The sequence below is a fragment of the Zophobas morio genome, unplaced genomic scaffold (assembly GCF_036711695.1).
Source record: "Zophobas morio isolate AGI-343-1 ecotype UQ-CSIRO unplaced genomic scaffold, CSIRO_AGI_Zmor_V1 ptg000029l, whole genome shotgun sequence".
Classification (NCBI taxonomy): domain Eukaryota; kingdom Metazoa; phylum Arthropoda; class Insecta; order Coleoptera; family Tenebrionidae; genus Zophobas; species Zophobas morio.
Window position 1 is genome coordinate 8,650,486 of NW_026972134.1, and position 19,442 is coordinate 8,669,927.

At 35.1% G+C, this 19,442-nt stretch overlaps 1 protein-coding gene across 3 annotated transcripts in view; it reads right to left on the reverse strand.

Moving 5' to 3' along the window:
• Positions 1–13,008, reverse strand: part of LOC135137506 (uncharacterized) — a 33,575-nt gene extending 20,567 nt beyond the window's left edge. For 2 of the 3 annotated variants that reach the window (XR_010281825.1, XM_064067189.1), the window contains exon 1: positions 12,882–13,008. The gene's annotated coding sequence lies outside the window, so the exon portion shown is untranslated. The remainder of the gene's footprint in view (positions 1–12,881) is intronic. The other variant, XM_064067191.1, reaches the window with a different exon arrangement.
• Positions 13,009–19,442: the final 6,434 nt, after the last annotated feature.

Consider the following 19,442-nt stretch of genomic DNA (forward strand, 5'->3'; position numbering starts at 1 on the left):
CTTGAAGAAGTTTATCTGCTTATCCAAAATGCCAAAACCACGTTTTATTGTTACATGCAATAACCGGCTGCGATAGTGTTCAGAAGAGGTTAAACATCAGCAATTATTTGAAAAAAAGAACGTGATTGCGCTAAAGGATTTGAAGAAATTGACTCGTCTCCCCAAACGATGATCACAAAAGGAATTCGCTTTCTCCTTGCTGTTTGTGGAGCTCCAAAAAAATTAATTGTATCGACACGTATAGATATTTAACGTTTGTAAAAAAAAAACAAATAAGAAACAAGTACAACTATTGTGTCTTCCTTCAACATCGGCTTCTGCTCATCAACACTTGTACCGAGTATAGTATCAAGTCTAGACATGGCTAGGCTAACAACTGAACCTCGAAGACTGGGGTTGGAAACTAACAGATAATACTTTGGATTCAAACTATACTCCGAAAAAACTCCTAAACACTATTTTTTGCAATTGCAAAAAAGGTTGTTGTACTAGATGTGGCTGTAGAAGAGTAGGGTTTTGTGTTCACCAGCGTGCACTAATTGCCAAGGCCACTCTTGCTCGAATGTCCAACAGAATTCAACAGACGAAGATTCATGTGATATCGATGAAGACAACTGATTTATCTTCAGTTGAACAATTTATGGACATCCAGCAAGAAAAAGAGGAAGAAGAAGAAGAAGAAACTGAAGAAGACATGACTGTTGAGGTCGAATTTGAAGAGCATGAATCAGATTAAAATGTTAACGGAAATTAGAACTATAGTTGATTGATTTAAATCAACTATATCAATATCAAAATCAATAATCATCATGCAGTAAATACAGTATTTTCCCATAAAACTCCGTCATAACAGATCGTAGGCCTACTGGGGAAACCACGTTAAAAAAAACCACGCCAGTACACTACCCCACAGGTGATGTGGAAATGTGTGCATATCATGTAGAATGTAACTCCTTCAACTTTTAGAACGGCGATAACTTAGGAATGGTGATTTTTTGTGAAAAAAGTATAAGGACCATTTTTGTAGATAATTTTATGCTCTATAATTTTTGTATAAAGCTTACCGTTTTCGAGAAAAATCCAAAAAACCAAAAATTTTACCTTTGACCTTGAATAACTTTTTTAGCACACATGGGATCTATGAGGACGTTTGGGACTTTATTTCTACTAGGGTATCCAAGGTCTCTACCAAAATTCAGCTCTGTCGGAGTTTTTGTTATTGGATCACTATTTTTATGCCTATTTTGACCGGACCTTCAATGGTTTCAATTAGATGGGGGTCGAATCCATTTTTCTACTGCAATGCACTAAATTCGGTCAAAATAGATATACAAATAGTGTTCAAATCACAAAAACTCGGACAGAGCTGAATTTTGGGAGACACCTTGGGTACACCCGTAGAGATAAAGTGCCAAAAGTTCCAGAAGATCCCATGTGTGCTTCAAAAATGTCAAAAGTCAAAATTTTTGTTTTTTGAATTTTTCTCGAACGGTAGGTAAGTGTTATCAAAAATATAGTTCAGACAAACGTTATAGAGCATAAAATTATCTACAAAAATGGTCCTTATACTTTGTTTCTTAAGAATCACCATTCCTAAGACATTGCCGTTCTAAAAGTTGAAGGAGTTACATTCTATATGATATGCATACATTTCCACACCACCTCTGAGGTAGGGACATTTTACTGCGGTTCATAACTATCCTCTCATAGATAGTTGCCAATAGAATGATTGTAATATTTAAAATATCAAGCACCCCACGCTTTTTACTCTGAATTGAATTATTCTGTTAATAACTTAAATTTTATTATAATTTTAATTTGAGGTGATTTATTATGATTGATTGTTTGATCTTCTACTACTGTAATATTAAACTCTGTCATTAAAAATTATTTTCTAGTTTTTAGTTCGATTAGCAATAAAAGCGTGTTTTTTTAGTTTTTTAAACTATTATTTATTATTACTCTATTGAAATATGGGTAAGCTGGTAAGGAAAATAATGATTATGCGAAAATTCTTGAATGCTATTGTTGTAGAAAATAGCGACACCATAATAATTAATAAATAGTTTTTCATACCAAATGAAAACTCGTAGTAACCATATTCTTGTATTATGTCACAGTGTTAACTTTATAATGAATTATAAATTTAAAAATCCGAATAACGAATGCTGAAAATAAGTAATGCATTTATTATTAAAGTACGTATGTGACATATGTGTATTTTTCTATTATTTATTACATATTTGTTTCATAAAGTGAATGCTCCGTTAAATGTAGCAGTGTCAACAAAAGTTAAATATATATATACTATTATTAATTTATTATTTAATTCAGACAATCCACACAGTTTTGTTACGCACTTCGCTCTAGGATGGGCAAACCCACCCTGAGAATCGGACGTACTTGGCATGGTTCGTCGTAGACACGACTCAATTGAATTCAGTCAGATCAGAGACTGCCTTGTGCATTTAATTATAAAATGCAGCTTATTCAAATTACCAAACGGTTAGGCGGGTATCAAAGTAGGTAATTTTTAGATTTTTTTTTTTAATGGCAAATTCGACTGTAAGCTGTGCAAATAATACTAGAGAAGTGGTAAAGCATGTAAAGACATTGAGTTTTTTTGTTTTTATAAATAAATTCAGTAGCATGGAACTTGATGTTTATGAACTATTTGTTTATACATTAAGACCATGTCCTGAAATGAAACAATCAGGCATCACAAACTCTCTTGGCAGTAATAAAGGCTTTAATCAAAATTAGAACAATTAATATTATTGGCTGATCGGTAGTGAAACAACAAACTATACTGTTGGAATTGTCTGTTATTTAACGAAAAATTACGAACATGATCAATCTGAAAAAATGAAAATGACTTGGAAAACGAAGTGAAACTATAGAAAATTCTCTTAACAGCCGAATTTGTTGTGAAAACATATACAACATAATGAAACAGGTAAAAAAAGATAGATTCAATATTAAACTTTTATTCAATGTACTAATTTTCTTGGCTACGCACAAATAAATATTTCAGGGAACAGATTAATCGCAAATTTCTCTAAATGAAAGTAATTTCAAAGCATTAACACATTTGTTAATAACATTCGATGATAAATTTTAAAGTTTTTGTAAAAGTCTTTAATATTTAGTGATCTTTCTAAAACCAATCAGAGCGATTATTTTGGAATTATTTTTATTTTATTTGTTAGTGTTAATTTTGTTAGTATTTTGAGCATTTATTTTTTGTTTCATTTGACATTTTGAATTTTGCTTTTATAATAATTTTTGAAATTATTACTTTTTCTAAGTGTAGATTATCTCAAAGATTTAAAATTTAACGTTTTCTCGTTGTTATTTCCACATCTTTATGTGCTGAACTTTTTTTTACACCCCTTTCCTCATTTGCCAAGAATCTTCGACGTTCTCGTTGGTTCTTGCAACGACATTGTAAGTAATATTTATAAAATAATATATATGTAGTATACATAACATATTTGTTATGTTATATTGACTGACATGCAACACCAAAATAAAAACACTTTCTCACAAAGATGATTATATACATATGTATATATATATATATTTTTTTTAATACATGTTATAATCTACCTATAATGCTTTGGCCACCCATCAAAAATCACCACGAGCCGCCACTGGGTCTATGTCAAATAGATAGACGATGACATTTGGAATTATTTATGTATTGTGAACCACATACGTAAAGAGCTGCTGGTGGAAATACGATGCAGATATTTTGCCTCTTGAAGTACTACAACTTAATTTATATGTGGAAGCTGACAGCACGCATATTTACGTACACTTTAATACAAAAACCGAAATACATATAAAAACAAAGGTCAAGTTTACGGTAGCAGTTCATTCAATGCGATATAATGCAGATTAATCTTAGTGTTTTTTATAAAAACCTATTGACGAAACACTTAAGTGAAAGACTTATCCAGTTTGTCAGAGCGGGTGTTTACGGAAGACAACTTCTTACACCGAGAAAAAATTTTTTAGGCGATGCCACATTTGAAATATTATTAATTTTAAAAGCTTCTTTAAAAAATAAGTAAAAACTTGTTATCAGATGTTGTATTGACCAAAGTTTAAAAGAGTATCCGTTGTTTGTATCTATTATTATCGAGATACATTTCGAAAAACGTAAAAATCTGTATCTAGATAATTTTAAAAGTATGTGTCCCCAACACTGGTGATCATGTTATTTTAACAGCGTGTCTTCAGGTTTGTATTAAACATATATATATATATATATATTAGGGTGATTCAAAAAAAAAAAATATTTTTTTTTTTCGTGCAAAGAGGTTCAAAAGTTTCTTTTCAACGTAAAAAAATACCAGTTAAAATTTGAGCTCTTAATATTAATATTAAGACCGTCCGCATCGCGTTTTTCTATTTCCCATAAGAATAACATGGGAAAATTTTTTTTTGCACCTTCTGATTTTTATTGCTAGCCCGTCGTGTGTCGTGAAAAAAATTCAATCACATATTTTTATAGAGAATTGAACGCTCTACAAAAAGTGGCTCCTATGATTGTGCGAGAAACCTGATAGTTGAAGAGTTATTTTAGGCTAAAGTTAAATTTATCGCAAATTTTGACGTTTTTGATGCATTACAATAAATTTGATGGTCTTATTGGAATAAATCACCACAAAAATTTATACACATTTTAAATTTAGTTTTTTAAACAGTAATTGTTTATAATTTTATGCTATAATAAGGCCAGTAAAACTCTTTCCGAACATTTTCAGCATCAGTGGGTTAAAAAATCATAGTCAGGTTTCTCGCAAAATCATAGGAGACACTTTTTGTAGAGCGTTCAATTCTCTATAAAAATATGTGATTGAATTTTTTTCACGACACACAACGGGCTAGCAATAAAAATCAGAAGGTGCAAACAAAAATTTTCCCATGTTATTCTTATGGGAAATAGAAAAACGCGATGCGGACGGTCTTAATATTAATATTAAGAGCTCAACTTTTAACTGGTATTTTTTACGTTGAAAAGAAACTTTTGAACCTCTTTGACACGAAAAAAAAATTATTTTTTTTTTTGAATCACCCTAATATATATATATTATTGAAATTGTACCTCAATACCCTTCAAGATAAGTACTTTTTCACACATTAATTATATTGTAGTTATTACTTGTACCTTACATTGAATAAAACATTTTTTAGTGTCGTACATTTTCTTAAGTTGGAAATACTTGTGTATGTTTACGGTGACTTATACAAAGAGCCCCACAATGCCCCACCTTGTGTGAATGTGATATGAATCTGTCACGTTTGGCGACAAATCTCCCAAACTTTGAAATGCTCCTTTTGTCTCTTTTTCAAAATATTTGACACTATATCTGAAGTCGATTTATCGGTTCAGCACCTTAATAAAAATTGGTCGAACGTTGTGTCGACAGAAATGTCCTCGCTCCTGAAGTAACAATGAAACATATCCGGGATTCTCGCGTGTTTATTTATGTTTAAACATCGGGCGAATGTCACGTAGAAATTAGTTTGATTTGAATTAAACCACAATTGAACAAAATTCTCTGAAAATTATAAGTCTTATTTTATCATCGTTATTATAAAGACGTGTTTTTCACATTTTCGAGGAAATGGGGTGACTCGTTCTTCATTTGACCAATACAAAATCTGTTATGACGTCATCAATATACTAGTAGATAATACTAGTCACAGCACGAAAGAAAAATAGTCACAGCGTATTACCAATATAAGACAAAAGACGGCCACATTCAGCATCGAACCACTTTCCGCCTGTCGCACGGCTGCGTTGAACGTCTCGGTGTTCCGCCTTTGCCGCAGCGCCACCGCGACTCCTGTCCGGTGTTAGTAATATCATGGCCGACTAGTATAAAGATTATGGCCTGTCCAAAGGAATGTCAAAGGTACATTACGTGCTGCCATCTATTAATAATTCAAAAACGACAAAAGAATTATTAACACCTTTTGAAAGGCACAAAGGCATTCATACCGAAACAAACCACCATTACACGTTTTGAAGTCCCATAATGTCAAGTCAAATTAAAATTTTGCTAAATTATTAAGTGTAATTATTAATAGATGGCAACACGTATCGTACCTCTTGGACAGGCCATAATCTTTATACTAGTCGGCCATGGTAATATAACCGTATTGCGTTGGGTAATGTTTTTTGCAAAAATGTGAACGTTTAGGGAAAAACTGACAGCGAATTCGTACACTACAAGTATAGGAGTATATTTTTATATAACATTAAAATCATTTTTCTGTTTATACATCGAACAAATGTTACGTAGAAATTTGTTTAATTTAATTGAATAAGTTGTCTCCTCAAAACAAAAGACTAAAATTATTATTATATTATAATGCTTATTTTATTAGGTATTATTATAAAAAGATGTGCGTGGTCTTTACATTTTCGAGAAAATGAGGTGACTCGTTCATGATGTTTTCAATAACAGAATTTGTGATGACGTCATCAACATGCATAATTCTAATCGCAGCACAAAAGAGAAGTAGTCACAGCGTTATACTCTGGTTATACCAATGAAAGTAAATAAAAAGTAAGCGGCCAAGTTCGGCAACGAACCCACAATCACAGTCCCGCAGGTCGCCGTTCTCTCTGATACCCACCCACTGCGCTTAGGAGACGTACATACATACAACCCTTGTTGGAAATACGAAAAAACATAAAAGTGACCCATCGTCTGATGGACTCGATTACTACACTTCCTTAGCTTACGCTCGGGAACTAAAACACAAATTAAAAATCGAATGGGCAAAACCGCCATGAACCAACCTCGATGCGATGCCATTGATCCACCTTTTAAAGAGTAAGTGGAAAAACGTTCCAATAAAAACGATGTAAACACTTTCAGTTTCAATTAAAAGTAAAACCAACTTTTTGCTGGTTATCATTCATTCATTCATCGTTAGAGGTCAATGCGGAAGGTTATTTGTTATAGAAATAAATGGTTGACCTGAAAAGGACCGATTTTTGATAATGCTTCATCGTGATCGACTTTTTATTCTGACGGAAGTTTGGTCCTTGTCACAACGATTCCACTTTGTTTATTAGAATACAAATAAGAGCAACTTACAGTGCTACTACCTCTTTACAATACATGTCGAAAATGTTGCCCATAACTAGCAATAAACGCTTCAGAACGTCGCAACATAAACGACCTAAAAAAAACACCGGGAATTCCATCAACTTTGGCGGCTGCCACTTCCACTCGTTGTGGAAGCTCTTTGATAGTTTCTACTGGACACGGTTGATTTTCATAAAATATATGTTTCATCCAAGCGACATCGGCCCACACATTTATTGAAAAGCGTCGTTCGCACATTATGTCAGTGGCATTGCCGTAGGAGGCAAAATGGTTACGATATGTGTTTCTTTACGACTTCTCATCGAAGTGGGTGGTTACGTTCTCCGTCGACACCCTTATGGGGGTTGCTAATACGCAGACAATATTTATGCATTTTTTTTGGTATGCTTATCGATGTAAACGTTATCGTGTCGAACACAGAATTTTTGCCCAAAAATGTACTCCGGTCGGATAGTATTAACACTTAAACCCGCGTAAAAGGGTTGTTTTTTAAAAAAGGTTTATTGTTCGCTATAATGGTGATAATATGTTTGCTTGCGTACCACGTGACCATTGTGGTGGTAATTTTTTACCTTCTTTGTGCGATTGGCGTGCGAATTATTCGCAGATTGGATTTGATTGGGCGCCCCCAATTTGGGATTGGATTTGATTGGGCCAGATTGGGCGACACTGTGACCGTCGTTTAAACGTAATATTGAGGCACCCACGGTCCGTATCGTTGCCGTAGGATGCAAAATGGTTGCGTAATGTGTTTCTTTACGACTTCTCATCGAAGTGGGTGGTTACGTTCCCCGTCGACCCCCTTATGGGGGTTGCTAATACGCAGACAATATTTATGCATTTTTTTTGGTATGCTTATCGCTGTAAACGTTATCGTGTCGAACACAGAATTTTTTCCCAAAAATATACTCCGGTCGGACAGTATTAACACTTAAACCCGCGTAAAAGGGTTGTTTTTTAAAAAAGTTTTATTGTTCGCTATAATGGTGATAATATGTTTGCTTGCGTACCACGTGACCATTGTGGTGGTCATTTTTTACCTTCTTTGTGCGATTGGCGTGCGAATTATTCGCAGATTGGATTTGATTGGGCGCCCCCAATTTGGGATTGGATTTGATTGGGCCAGATTGGGCGACACTGTGACCGTCGTTTAAACGTAATATTGAGGCACCTACGGTCATTATCGTTGCCGTACGATGCAAAATGGTTGCGTAATGTGTTTCTTTACGACTTCTCATCGAAGTGGGTGGTTACGTTCTCCGTCGACTCCCTTATGGGGGTTGCTAATACGCAGGAAAATATTTATGCCATTTTTTTGATTATGCTTATCGTCATAAATCTTACCGTGTCGAACACAGAATTTTTTCCCAAAAATATACTCCGGTCGGACAGTATTAACACTTAAACCCGCGTAAAAGGGTTGTTTTTTAAAAAAGTTTTATTGTTCGCTATAATAGTGATAATATGTTTGCTTGCGTACCACGTGACCATTGTGGTGATCATTTTTTACCTTCTTTGTACGATTGGCGTGCGAATTATTCGCAGATTGGATTTGATTGGGCGCCCCCAATTTGGGATTGGATTTGATTGGGCCAGATTGGGCGACACTGTGACCGTCGTTTAAACGTAATATTGAGGCACCTACGGTCATTATCGTTGCCGTACGATGCAAAATGGTTGCGTAATGTGTTTCTTTACGACTTCTCATCGAAGTGGGTGGTTACGTTCTCCGTCGACTCCCTTATGGGGGTTGCTAATACGCAGACAATATTTATGCATTTTTTTTGGTATGCTTATCGCTGTAAACGTTATCGTGTCGAACACAGAATTTTTTCCCAAAAATATACTCTGGTCGGACAGTATTAACACTTAAACCCGCGTAAAAGGGTTGTTTTTTAAAAAAGTTTTATTGTTCGCTATAATGGTGATAATATGTTTGCTTGCGTACCACGTGACCATTGTGGTGGTCATTTTTTACCTTCTTTGTGCGATTGGCGTGCGAATTATTCGCAGATTGGATTTGATTGGGCGCCCCCAATTTGGGATTGGATATGATTGGGCCAGATTGGGCGACACTGTGACCGTCGTTTAAACGTGAAATTGAGGCACCTATCGTTGCCGTAGGTGCCCAAAATGGTTGCGAAATGTGTTTCTTTACGACTTCTCATCGAAGTGGGTGGTGACGTTCTCCGTCGACCCCCTTATGGGGGTTGCTAATACGCAGACAATATTTATGCATTTTTTTTGGTATGCTTATCGCTGTAAACGTTATCGTGTCGAACACAGAATTTTTTCCCAAAAATATACTCTGGTCGGACAGTATTAACACTTAAACCCGCGTAAAAGGGTTATTTTTTAAAAAAGTTTTATTGTTCGCTATAATAGTGATAATATGTTTGCTTGCGTACCACGTGACCATTGTGGTGGTCATTTTTTACCTTCTTTGTGCGATTGGCGTGCGAATTATTCGCAGATTGGATTTGATTGGGCGCCCCCAATTTGGGATTGGATTTGATTGGGCCAGATTGGGCGACACTGTGACCGTCGTTTAAACGTAATATTGAGGTACCTACGGTCCGTATCGTTGCCGTAGGATGCAAAATGGTTGCGAAATGTGTTTCTTTACGACTTCTCATCGAAGTGGGTGGTGACGTTCTCCGTCGACCCCCTTATGGGGGTTGCTAATACGCAGACAATATGTATGCATTTTTTTTGGTATGCTTATCGCTGTAAATGTTATCGTGTCGAACACAGAATTTTTTCCCAAAAATATACTCTGGTCGGACAGTATTAACACTTAAACCCGCGTAAAAGGGTTGTTTTTTAAAAAAGTTTTATTTTTCGTTATAATAGTGATAATATGTTTGCTTGCGTACCACGTGACCATTGTGGTGGTCATTTTTTACCTTCTTTGTGCGATTGGCGTGCGAATTATTCGCAGATTGGATTTGATTGGGCGCCCCCAATTTGGGATTGGACATGATTGGGCCAGATTGGGCGACACTGTGACCGTCGTTTAAACGTGAAATTGAGGCACCTATCGTTGCCGTAGGTGCCCAAAATGGTTGCGAAATGTGTTTCTTTACGACTTCTCATCGAAGTGGGTGGTGACGTTCTCCGTCGACCCCCTTATGGGGGTTGCTAATACGCAGACAATATTTATGCATTTTTTTTGGTATGCTTATCGCTGTAAACGTTATCGTGTCGAACACAGAATTTTTTCCCAAAAATATACTCTGGTCGGACAGTATTAACACTTAAACCCGCGTAAAAGGGTTATTTTTTAAAAAAGTTTTATTGTTCGCTATAATAGTGATAATATGTTTGCTTGCGTACCACGTGACCATTGTGGTGGTCATTTTTTACCTTCTTTGTGCGATTGGCGTGCGAATTATTCGCAGATTGGATTTGATTGGGCGCCCCCAATTTGGGATTGGATTTGATTGGGCCAGATTGGGCGACACTGTGACCGTCGTTTAAACGTAATATTGAGGCACCCACGGTCCGTATCGTTGCCGTAGGATGCAAAATGGTTGCGTAATGTGTTTCTTTACGACTTCTCATCGAAGTGGGTGGTTACGTTCTCCGTCGACCTCCTTATGAGGGTTGCTAATACGCAGAAAATATTTATGCCATTTTTTTGAGTATAGTTATCGTCATAAATCCTATCGTGTCGAACACAGAATTTTTTCCCAAAAATATACTCCTGTCGGATAATATTAACACTTAAACCCGCGTAAAAGGGTTGTTTATTAAAAACAAATTATTTTTCGCTATAATAGTGATAATATGTTTGCTTGCGTACCACGTGACCATTGTGGTGGTCATTTTTTACCTGCTTTGTGCGATTGGCGAGCGAATTATTATTCGCAGATTGGGCGAGATTGGGCGACACTGTGAACGTCGTTCAAACGTAATATTGAGGCACGTGCGGTCCGTATCGTTGCCGTAGGATGCAAAATGGTTGCGTAATGTGTTTCTTTACGACTTCTCATCGAAGTGGGTGGTTACGTTCTCCGTCGACACCCTTATGGGGGTTGCTAATACGCAGACAATATTTATGCATATTTTTTGGTATGCTTATCGATGTAAACGTTATCGTGTCGAACACAGAATTTTTGCCCAAAAATGTACTCCGGTCGGATAGTATTAACACTTAAACCCGCGTAAAAGGGTTGTTTTTTAAAAAAGGTTTATTGTTCGCTATAATGGTGATAATATGTTTGCTTGCGTACCACGTGACCATTGTGATAGTCATTTTTTACCTTCTTTGTGCGATTGGCGTGCGAATTATTCGCAGATTGGATTTGATTGGGCGCCCCCAATTTGGGATTGGATTTGATTGGGCCAGATTGGGCGACACTGTGACCGTCGTTTAAACGTGAAATTGAGGCACCTACGGTCCGTATCGTTGCCGTAGGATGCAAAATGGTTGCGTAATGTGTTTCTTTACGACTTCTCATCGAAGTGGGTGGTTACGTTCTCCGTCGACCCCCTTATGGGGGTTGCTAATACGCAGACAATATTTATGCATTTTTTTTGAGTATGCTTATCGTCATAAATCCTATCGTGTCGAACACAGAATTTTTTCCCAAAAATATACTCCTGTCGGATAATATTAACACTCAAACCCGCGTAAAAGGGTTGTTTATTAAAAACAAATTATTTTTCGCTATAATAGTGATAATATGTTTGCTTGCGTACCACGTGACCATTGTGGTGGTCATTTTTTACCTTCTTTGTGCGATTGGCGTGCGAATTATTCGCAGATTGGGTTTGATTGGGCGCCCCCAATTTGGGATTGGATTTGATTGGGCCAGATTGGGCGACACTGTGACCGTCGTTTAAACGTGAAATTGAGCACCTACGGTCCGTATCGTTGCCGTAGGATGCAAAATGGTTGCGTAATGTGTTTCTTGACGACTTCTCATCGAAGTGGGTGGTTACGTTCCCCGTCGACCCCCCTATGGGGGTTGCTAATACGCAGAACATATTTATGCAATTTTTTTGAATATGCATATAGATGTATATTCTTGTGATCGATTCAGAATTCTTTCGAGCCTTGTTCTCGGGTAATAAAATGTTAACAACTTATTCTATTCGTGAAGGGGGTGCTTTTTTCAAATAATTGTATTTTTCGTTATAATCGTTTCAATAAGCGTTTTATTTCCATAATAAATAATTATCTTTTACGGCATTTTATTGTAAATGATAACTCAAAGCCATTTTGGGAATCTAAACGAAAGCAACAAAATTATTTATATTAGGGACATCAATGTTAGTGATAAAATAAAATAAAATGTTCCATTTGCACGTTCTAGCACACTCCAAACCTAAATTGTATTTATTACATCACATTTTGCTTTTTAGATGTTTTTATTGGTAATACACAATTATTTCCAATTTTCACAATCAAATCCAATCAAATCCAATCAAAGCCCTTAATTGTGTTTGCCCAATCAAATCCAATATAAGTTCAAATTGAATCCCAATTAACCCAATCAAACACAATCTGGTCCAATCTAACTTAGATTGGGTTATATTGGATTTGATTGGGCATTTTTAACAGGGATGTATTACCATTTATATTAATTGTGTGTACTTAATTTTATTTTGCTATTAAAAGACCCTAGCACTGAAAAATAGTTATACGTTTCTAACACTGTTAATAATTTTTTAAGAGTCTAATCGCAATGACAATGATTTAAATACGATTAAAAGAAGTTTTGTTCGTAAAATAATAGTTACCTTTAGTTTTGTACCTTCCTTACAATAAACTAACAAAACTGAAACTTTTATGTATTTATACTGGAATTCGTTATTTCGAGCTACACAAAATAACTACTCGCAGCGGAATGAAATTTAATAATAAAGAGATAGTTGCGAGGTAACAACGAGAAGGTTCTTGACCAAGGTCTGCTGCAACGTTTGTTCTATATCGAGAACTGAGAAAATGTGGAAAAAATGCACACTTTGTAAAATGTTTAAACTTTTTTTAAAACGAAGACACTGTTTAAAAGATATTGCGACTTTCCCCAGTCACAACTGGGGAAAGTCGCAATATCTTTTAAACAGTGTCTTCGTTTTAAAAAAAGTTTAAACATTTTACAAAGTGTGCATTTACTGTGGTAAATTCCTTAATTTTTTGACGTACGCCACTTACGTCATGGTTTTAATGTATTTGTTTAGTGTCGTCAAAGGAACACATTGCATTATAGTCAGTCACTGTATCAATCAAGGTGTATTTACTGATAAAAGTTAACAGCGTCAGTTTCGGTCTCATCTTTATAAATAAAAAACGTACGTACTTACGTTAGTATACAGTTCGTAATTTAGAAACAAAAATGTGATTGGGATGATTGGGATTTAAATTTCTTAATTTCTTCTTTCAGCTATGTGTTTATGTTTGCAGATTTTTCTTTAATCTCAAAATTGTTTAAATCAGATTTAATATCCACAAAATATACGAAAGTTACTCATTAGTTAGTTATTGACAATAGTAATTTACCCAACTAGTTCGGAATAGCCTGCTTCCCGAATGAACAGTTGCAGGAATGAGGGAAGCAGGCTTCACAAACGTGTTGTGTACAATATTTTTCGCAACGAATAAACTTATAAACTGAAAAGATTAACTGTGAGTTATTTATAAACAACGACGTTAACAACGGCGTAAATAATTAGCAATTTGACGTTTCCGGGCTATTTTAAGGTTACCATGGCAACGGAAAGCAAAAAGCACGTGTGCGGAAAGTTCGAACAGCCGCATCCTGGTGAATGCCCAAAAGTCATCAAAAAAGGTCATGAGTGCAAAAATATATTTACAGCACATTATCAACACGAATAAAGCTATCTGAGCAATATGCGTAGTATTGAAAATGTGAATGTTTATATATCGGAAGAATGTCACGTAGACATTTTTTCCGCCTCAAAACAGATGACTAAAATTATTATATATTTATTGTTATTAATTAAAAATAAAGGGCAGAGGGCAGGCCCTGTTATGTCCACGGAACTGTACAACTACAAATAATATGTTAACAATTTATAAACTGTCAAATCTAGATTTAAAAATATTAACATCAAGACTCTGGACGACTCCCTCCGGCAGCTTGTTCCAAGTGTCAAACACACTATTTGTTACAAAATGATGTCTTACAGTTGTGTGAAAGTTTTCTTTCTTCAGTTTGACGCAATGACTTCTAGTTCTGGAGTATGGGCATAAGGTAAATAAATTCTGCATCAATGGATTCTCAAGCCTTAACGATTTGAAGGTGAAAATTACATCCCCTTGAATTCTTCTGTTTTTCAATGTGGGTAGCGACATAATGATAAGACGCTCAGAATAAAACGGTCGGAAAAGGTCATTATCAGAGATAGGCACAGCCGAAGTGATGGGGAATCAATCATACAAATATTAAAAACGACGGCGCGACGTCAGGCAATAAATTTGGCTGGCCGACTGTGCAGTCTCAACCACAGTGGCGTTTGATGCAATTCAGGTTTTATCTGATCAATATTATCACGAAAATTGTGATGTTGAACAATCATTTTTATTTTTTAAAGCATTTTAATATCTAGGAGAACTTGTATAAATGAGAAAACTTAGTAAAAAAGGAGTCATTGTTATTAAGAATTCCCAAAGTTGTAGGCCACGACTGCGATAGCGCTGGCGATCGGATGGCAATGAGCATCACTTCCGCTTTGCCGAAATCTGGTCATTACCACAGGGAAATTATTCGTTAACCTCAACTGAACAAAATATTCTGAATATTATTGTTATAATTCTTACCTGATTCTATTGTTATAAAGACGATCGTATTCTCACATTTTCGAGAAAATGTGAGAGCTCGTTCTTAATTTGATCAATAATAAATTGACTGACTCATTAATTTTTCTGCTACCCTGTGTAAGCAAATCTAAAAAATATGAATGCAATGATAAGTCACAAGTATGGTATATATATGTATATTTTGCACATTTTCGAAAGAATTTATTCGGCAAAATTTTGAAATGACGTAATAAATTTTTTGGGCTTGATAAACAGAAATATTTTGACTAAAATGTTACCATGCTTACAATAACTTCAAAGTGTCAAGATTTCAAAATATTCAGTTTTGCAGTTCTTGATTTAATCAATAAAATAAATTGACTCAGTGATTAATTTTTTTCAGACACCCTGTATAAGCAAATCTAAAAAATATTAATGCAGTAATAAATCACAAGGATAGACTCATCATACTTCGCACATTTAAGATAAGATTTATTCAGCAATATTTTGAGGTAACGTCAGCAATATTTTTTGTTTATGGTAACTTTAAAACATCTCCATGATTGCATGGTTGCGGTTTTGCAGTTCTTGATTAAATTAATAAAATAAATTTACTCATTCATTAATTTTTTTGACATACCCTGTACCTGCACATCCAAAACATATAAATGGAATGGTAAATCACAAATATAGACTCATCATATTTTGTACACTTTAAATAGGATTTATTCGACAAACTTTTGAGCTGACGTCAACATTTTTTTGGAGGGGAAAAGTAAATATATTTGGATCAAACATTTTTCATGTTTATCATAACTGTAAACTATCTGCAATATTTCAAAGCACGCGGTTTTGCAGATTCCAAATTAAATTGCTAAATTCCATAATTTTTATTTTTTTCCAAAAATCTGGACTTTTCGTCGTAAACTACATGTGTAGAACTGTTATGCTATACAATTTAAAACCCATTTACTATGTACAATTTTGAAATGACGTCATCACATTATTGGTGGTGATAATATAGACAAATATAAATACAAAATTTGACAACAATCGGTCCAGTACTTTCGGAGATTATCTACCTAATAAAAATCCGGTACAGCAGACAGACGGATAGACGGACAGACCGACAGACAGACAGACAGACAGACAGACAGACAGACAGACAGACGGAAACGGGAGTCCTATTTCTTCGTACTGTAGGGGTCATGGAAGGTCGAGAGTCGGCCGACGGACTCGATTACAATACTTCCTTTGCTTAGGCTCGGGAAGTAAAAAGTCCAGACGAGATTAAACTCGACATGTCGAGTTTTTTCTCAACTTGTCGAGTTTTTTTCGACATGCAGAGTTTAAAAAAAAATTCCACCTGACCTTTCTACGCTTCCGTACATTAGATAAGTATTTTATATAACTCCAATATTCTCATAATGAGTGACTTTAGTATCCCAGAATTTGCTCTTTCTTCTTTGAACTGTATATCTTCCTGCCAATGCGCTCTAATGAAACAATTTATGAACTCCTTTAATTGTCAGCAATGTAATAAAATATTGACCTCCAAAGATGGACTCTTGGATCTTGTCTTCACCAACAGAAATCATAATTGTTCCGTTAGTAGATCTCCATTTCCGTTTGTTGCAGAAGTGAATATAAAACATCTCTTAGTGCCATCGATCCAGAATACAATTTTCGCAAATGTAATTTTCACCTTTTATATGTTGCTCTGTCTGAAATTATAGTAGCTTCCATAGATATAGTAGCCATCCATAAAGTCGAAATTTGCGAATAAAAATAAAATAAAACCAGCTCAAACGGAGCCGACGATGTGGCATGCGTCACGTCGCACAGGAGTGTATTAAATCTTACGGTCACTGTAATCTTACTATTTTCTATTTACGACAAACGATTTGTCACACAGCTACGAAATCGACGATCTAGAGAAAGATGGAAATTTGAAAATGTATTTCAACAAATATAATAACCGTTTGGTGCAACACAATTGGTTCAAGCAAATTAAAATATGACAGGAAACAAGCACTCCACGTGGACTAATTTATAGCCGTCTTTGCTGCTAAGATGACTAGGTTTTTCACTCCACCCACCTCCGCAACGATGAATATACCACACCTGTGTACAGTGAACAAAGTTTCGTTTTTATTGACGAGATTGAGCTCAGAAATTAAAATAGTAGATTGTTTTATTAGGATTAAAAGTGCCATTTTTTGCGACGAGCAAATTTTGCATTTGCGAGGCGGAGCGAAGCGAAGCCGAGCGGATGCAAAATTGCGAGTCAAAAACTGACTTTTAATCCGAATGAAACATACTACTTTTTCGCCAGCCAAAAAGTAAATCTCAAAAAAAAATTAACTTTTTAAGGCTAGGATTAAAAAAAAAATTAATGCTAGGATTAAAAAGGCAAAATTGACCTTGTTACTTTAGTAACGCAACTTTTTTTTACTCTCACAAAAACGTCAAGTTTTCCGTCCAAACTTGACGTTAAAAGTGACATCTTTTAAGACGGCTGGCGAAAAAGATTATATTATAACGGAAGTGATGACATTTAATATTAAACACGTCTCTGTGCAACGCGTGCCATAGTGACGTCCGAATTTGCAGCCACGGTCGGCTCCGTTTGAACCGGTTTTATTTTATTTTTATTCGCAAATTTCGACTCTATGTACGGCTACTATATCTATGCAAGGTACTATAATTGGGCTTATCTTTAGCAACATAAATGATGCTATCTCTATTACGTATAAAACCTTAAATCATGTCTTTGAAATACACTTGCCTGAGAAGAAAGTTAACAATTATTAATACCCTCCATGGTTCAATGAAAGTATAATCATGAATTTAAAGCGGAAGCATAATGCTTGAAAATGTTATATTAAGACTAGATTACGAGATGATTATGTATTATTTAAATCTTTACGGGTCCATGCTAAATAAGAAATATATCATGCTTATAAATCCTATGTAAACATCACCAATAGTAATCTAAAATCAAACCCTAATAAATGTTGGCCTTTTATAAAATTAAAAATTGATTCGGGTACGATACCTTCTATTCCTCCCCAAGTCTGATTAGTAATACCCTGTACATCAAGTCTGTGTCCGAATCGGAAGTTTTAATCGTTAGTAAAGAGTGGACCTGATCAGATACCTGTCTTTATTATTAGGGATTGCATGTATGTCTTTTGTCAGCCGCTACGCATTATCTGTAATTTAATACTAAAAACTAATTTATTTCCTAGTCAATAGAAGATTTCTCAGATCTGTCCTGTATATAAAAAGGTAACAAACCGGATTTGAAAAATTATCGTTCCGTTGCTCATATTTCCAACTTTGCTAAGATCTTTGAAACTCTTCTACACGTCCGTCTTTACCGCCATACAATGCAAGCATTGAGTCAATATCAGCCTGTGTTCGTGAAAGGACGATCGACTGAAGCGGGTCTGTTAACTTGGCACCACCAAGTTAATGAATTTTACTCAAAAGCTAGCACCTTGTTGTTCTAACCTAGCACCAGCTAGCACCACCAATCAAAAAGCTAGCACCACCTAATTATTGAAATAAAAGCCTTTTACTTTCGGGGGGGGTGGGCAAGTTAACGCTAGCCCCCCGACATTACTTAATTCTCATGAAAAGTTGGTTCGAGGTAGCTTAGACCTAGCACCAGCTAGCACCATTAGTCTCATAGCTAGCACCACTCTGCAAGTATTAAAAAAAAATAAAAACCAACCAATAGTTTAAAGCTAGCACCAACTAGCACCATTAGTCTTATAGCTAGCACCATTAAACAAACTAAGTAAAATAATTGAAAAGCCCTGAAAAAATAACTCGCATCTATAATTCCCAATCGTGGCCGGAAATAAACTATCTTTGAAAATTAATACATTATAATCATCCATTACTTATAAAAAGTCATGTTTTCTGCATTGAACAGAACTTAATATCTACATTATCGACATATTTAATTAAATTATATCACTTGCGTTCAAATCGTTTTTCATTTATTTCAACACACTAAAAATTAGGCCATGATAAATGCGATCATTTAATTTTTTTCCACAGTCATACATTTGACTGACATTACGTAAGTAACAAATTTGAAATAACAAGCGAGACTATAAAATTTGAGTCATTCGTAATTTATAAATTCGAGGTTAATGACGAAAACCCTTGTAAACGCTAAATTCCTAAAAATATTTTTAGAATAATTTAAAATCCTAGAAAGTTATCAAAAATTGTGTCTAGAAGTCAAGTACAAACTATGAATGTTTACTATCCGTAATAATAATCCCTATTTTGGGGCAAGCGTCTATTCTTTAGTTTCGAAATAGACGAAATATAGTGTCTATTGGTTAAAATGCAAATTATTTTCTAACATGTATCATAGTTAATATATATTAACTAACAAATTATGTTGACCAACATATTGTACAACAATGATGTGGTTCATGTAAAACCAGAAATTTATAAAGAATTATAGATTTAAAAAGTCCATATTTATTAATCTAACCATTAAGTGTACATACTCACAC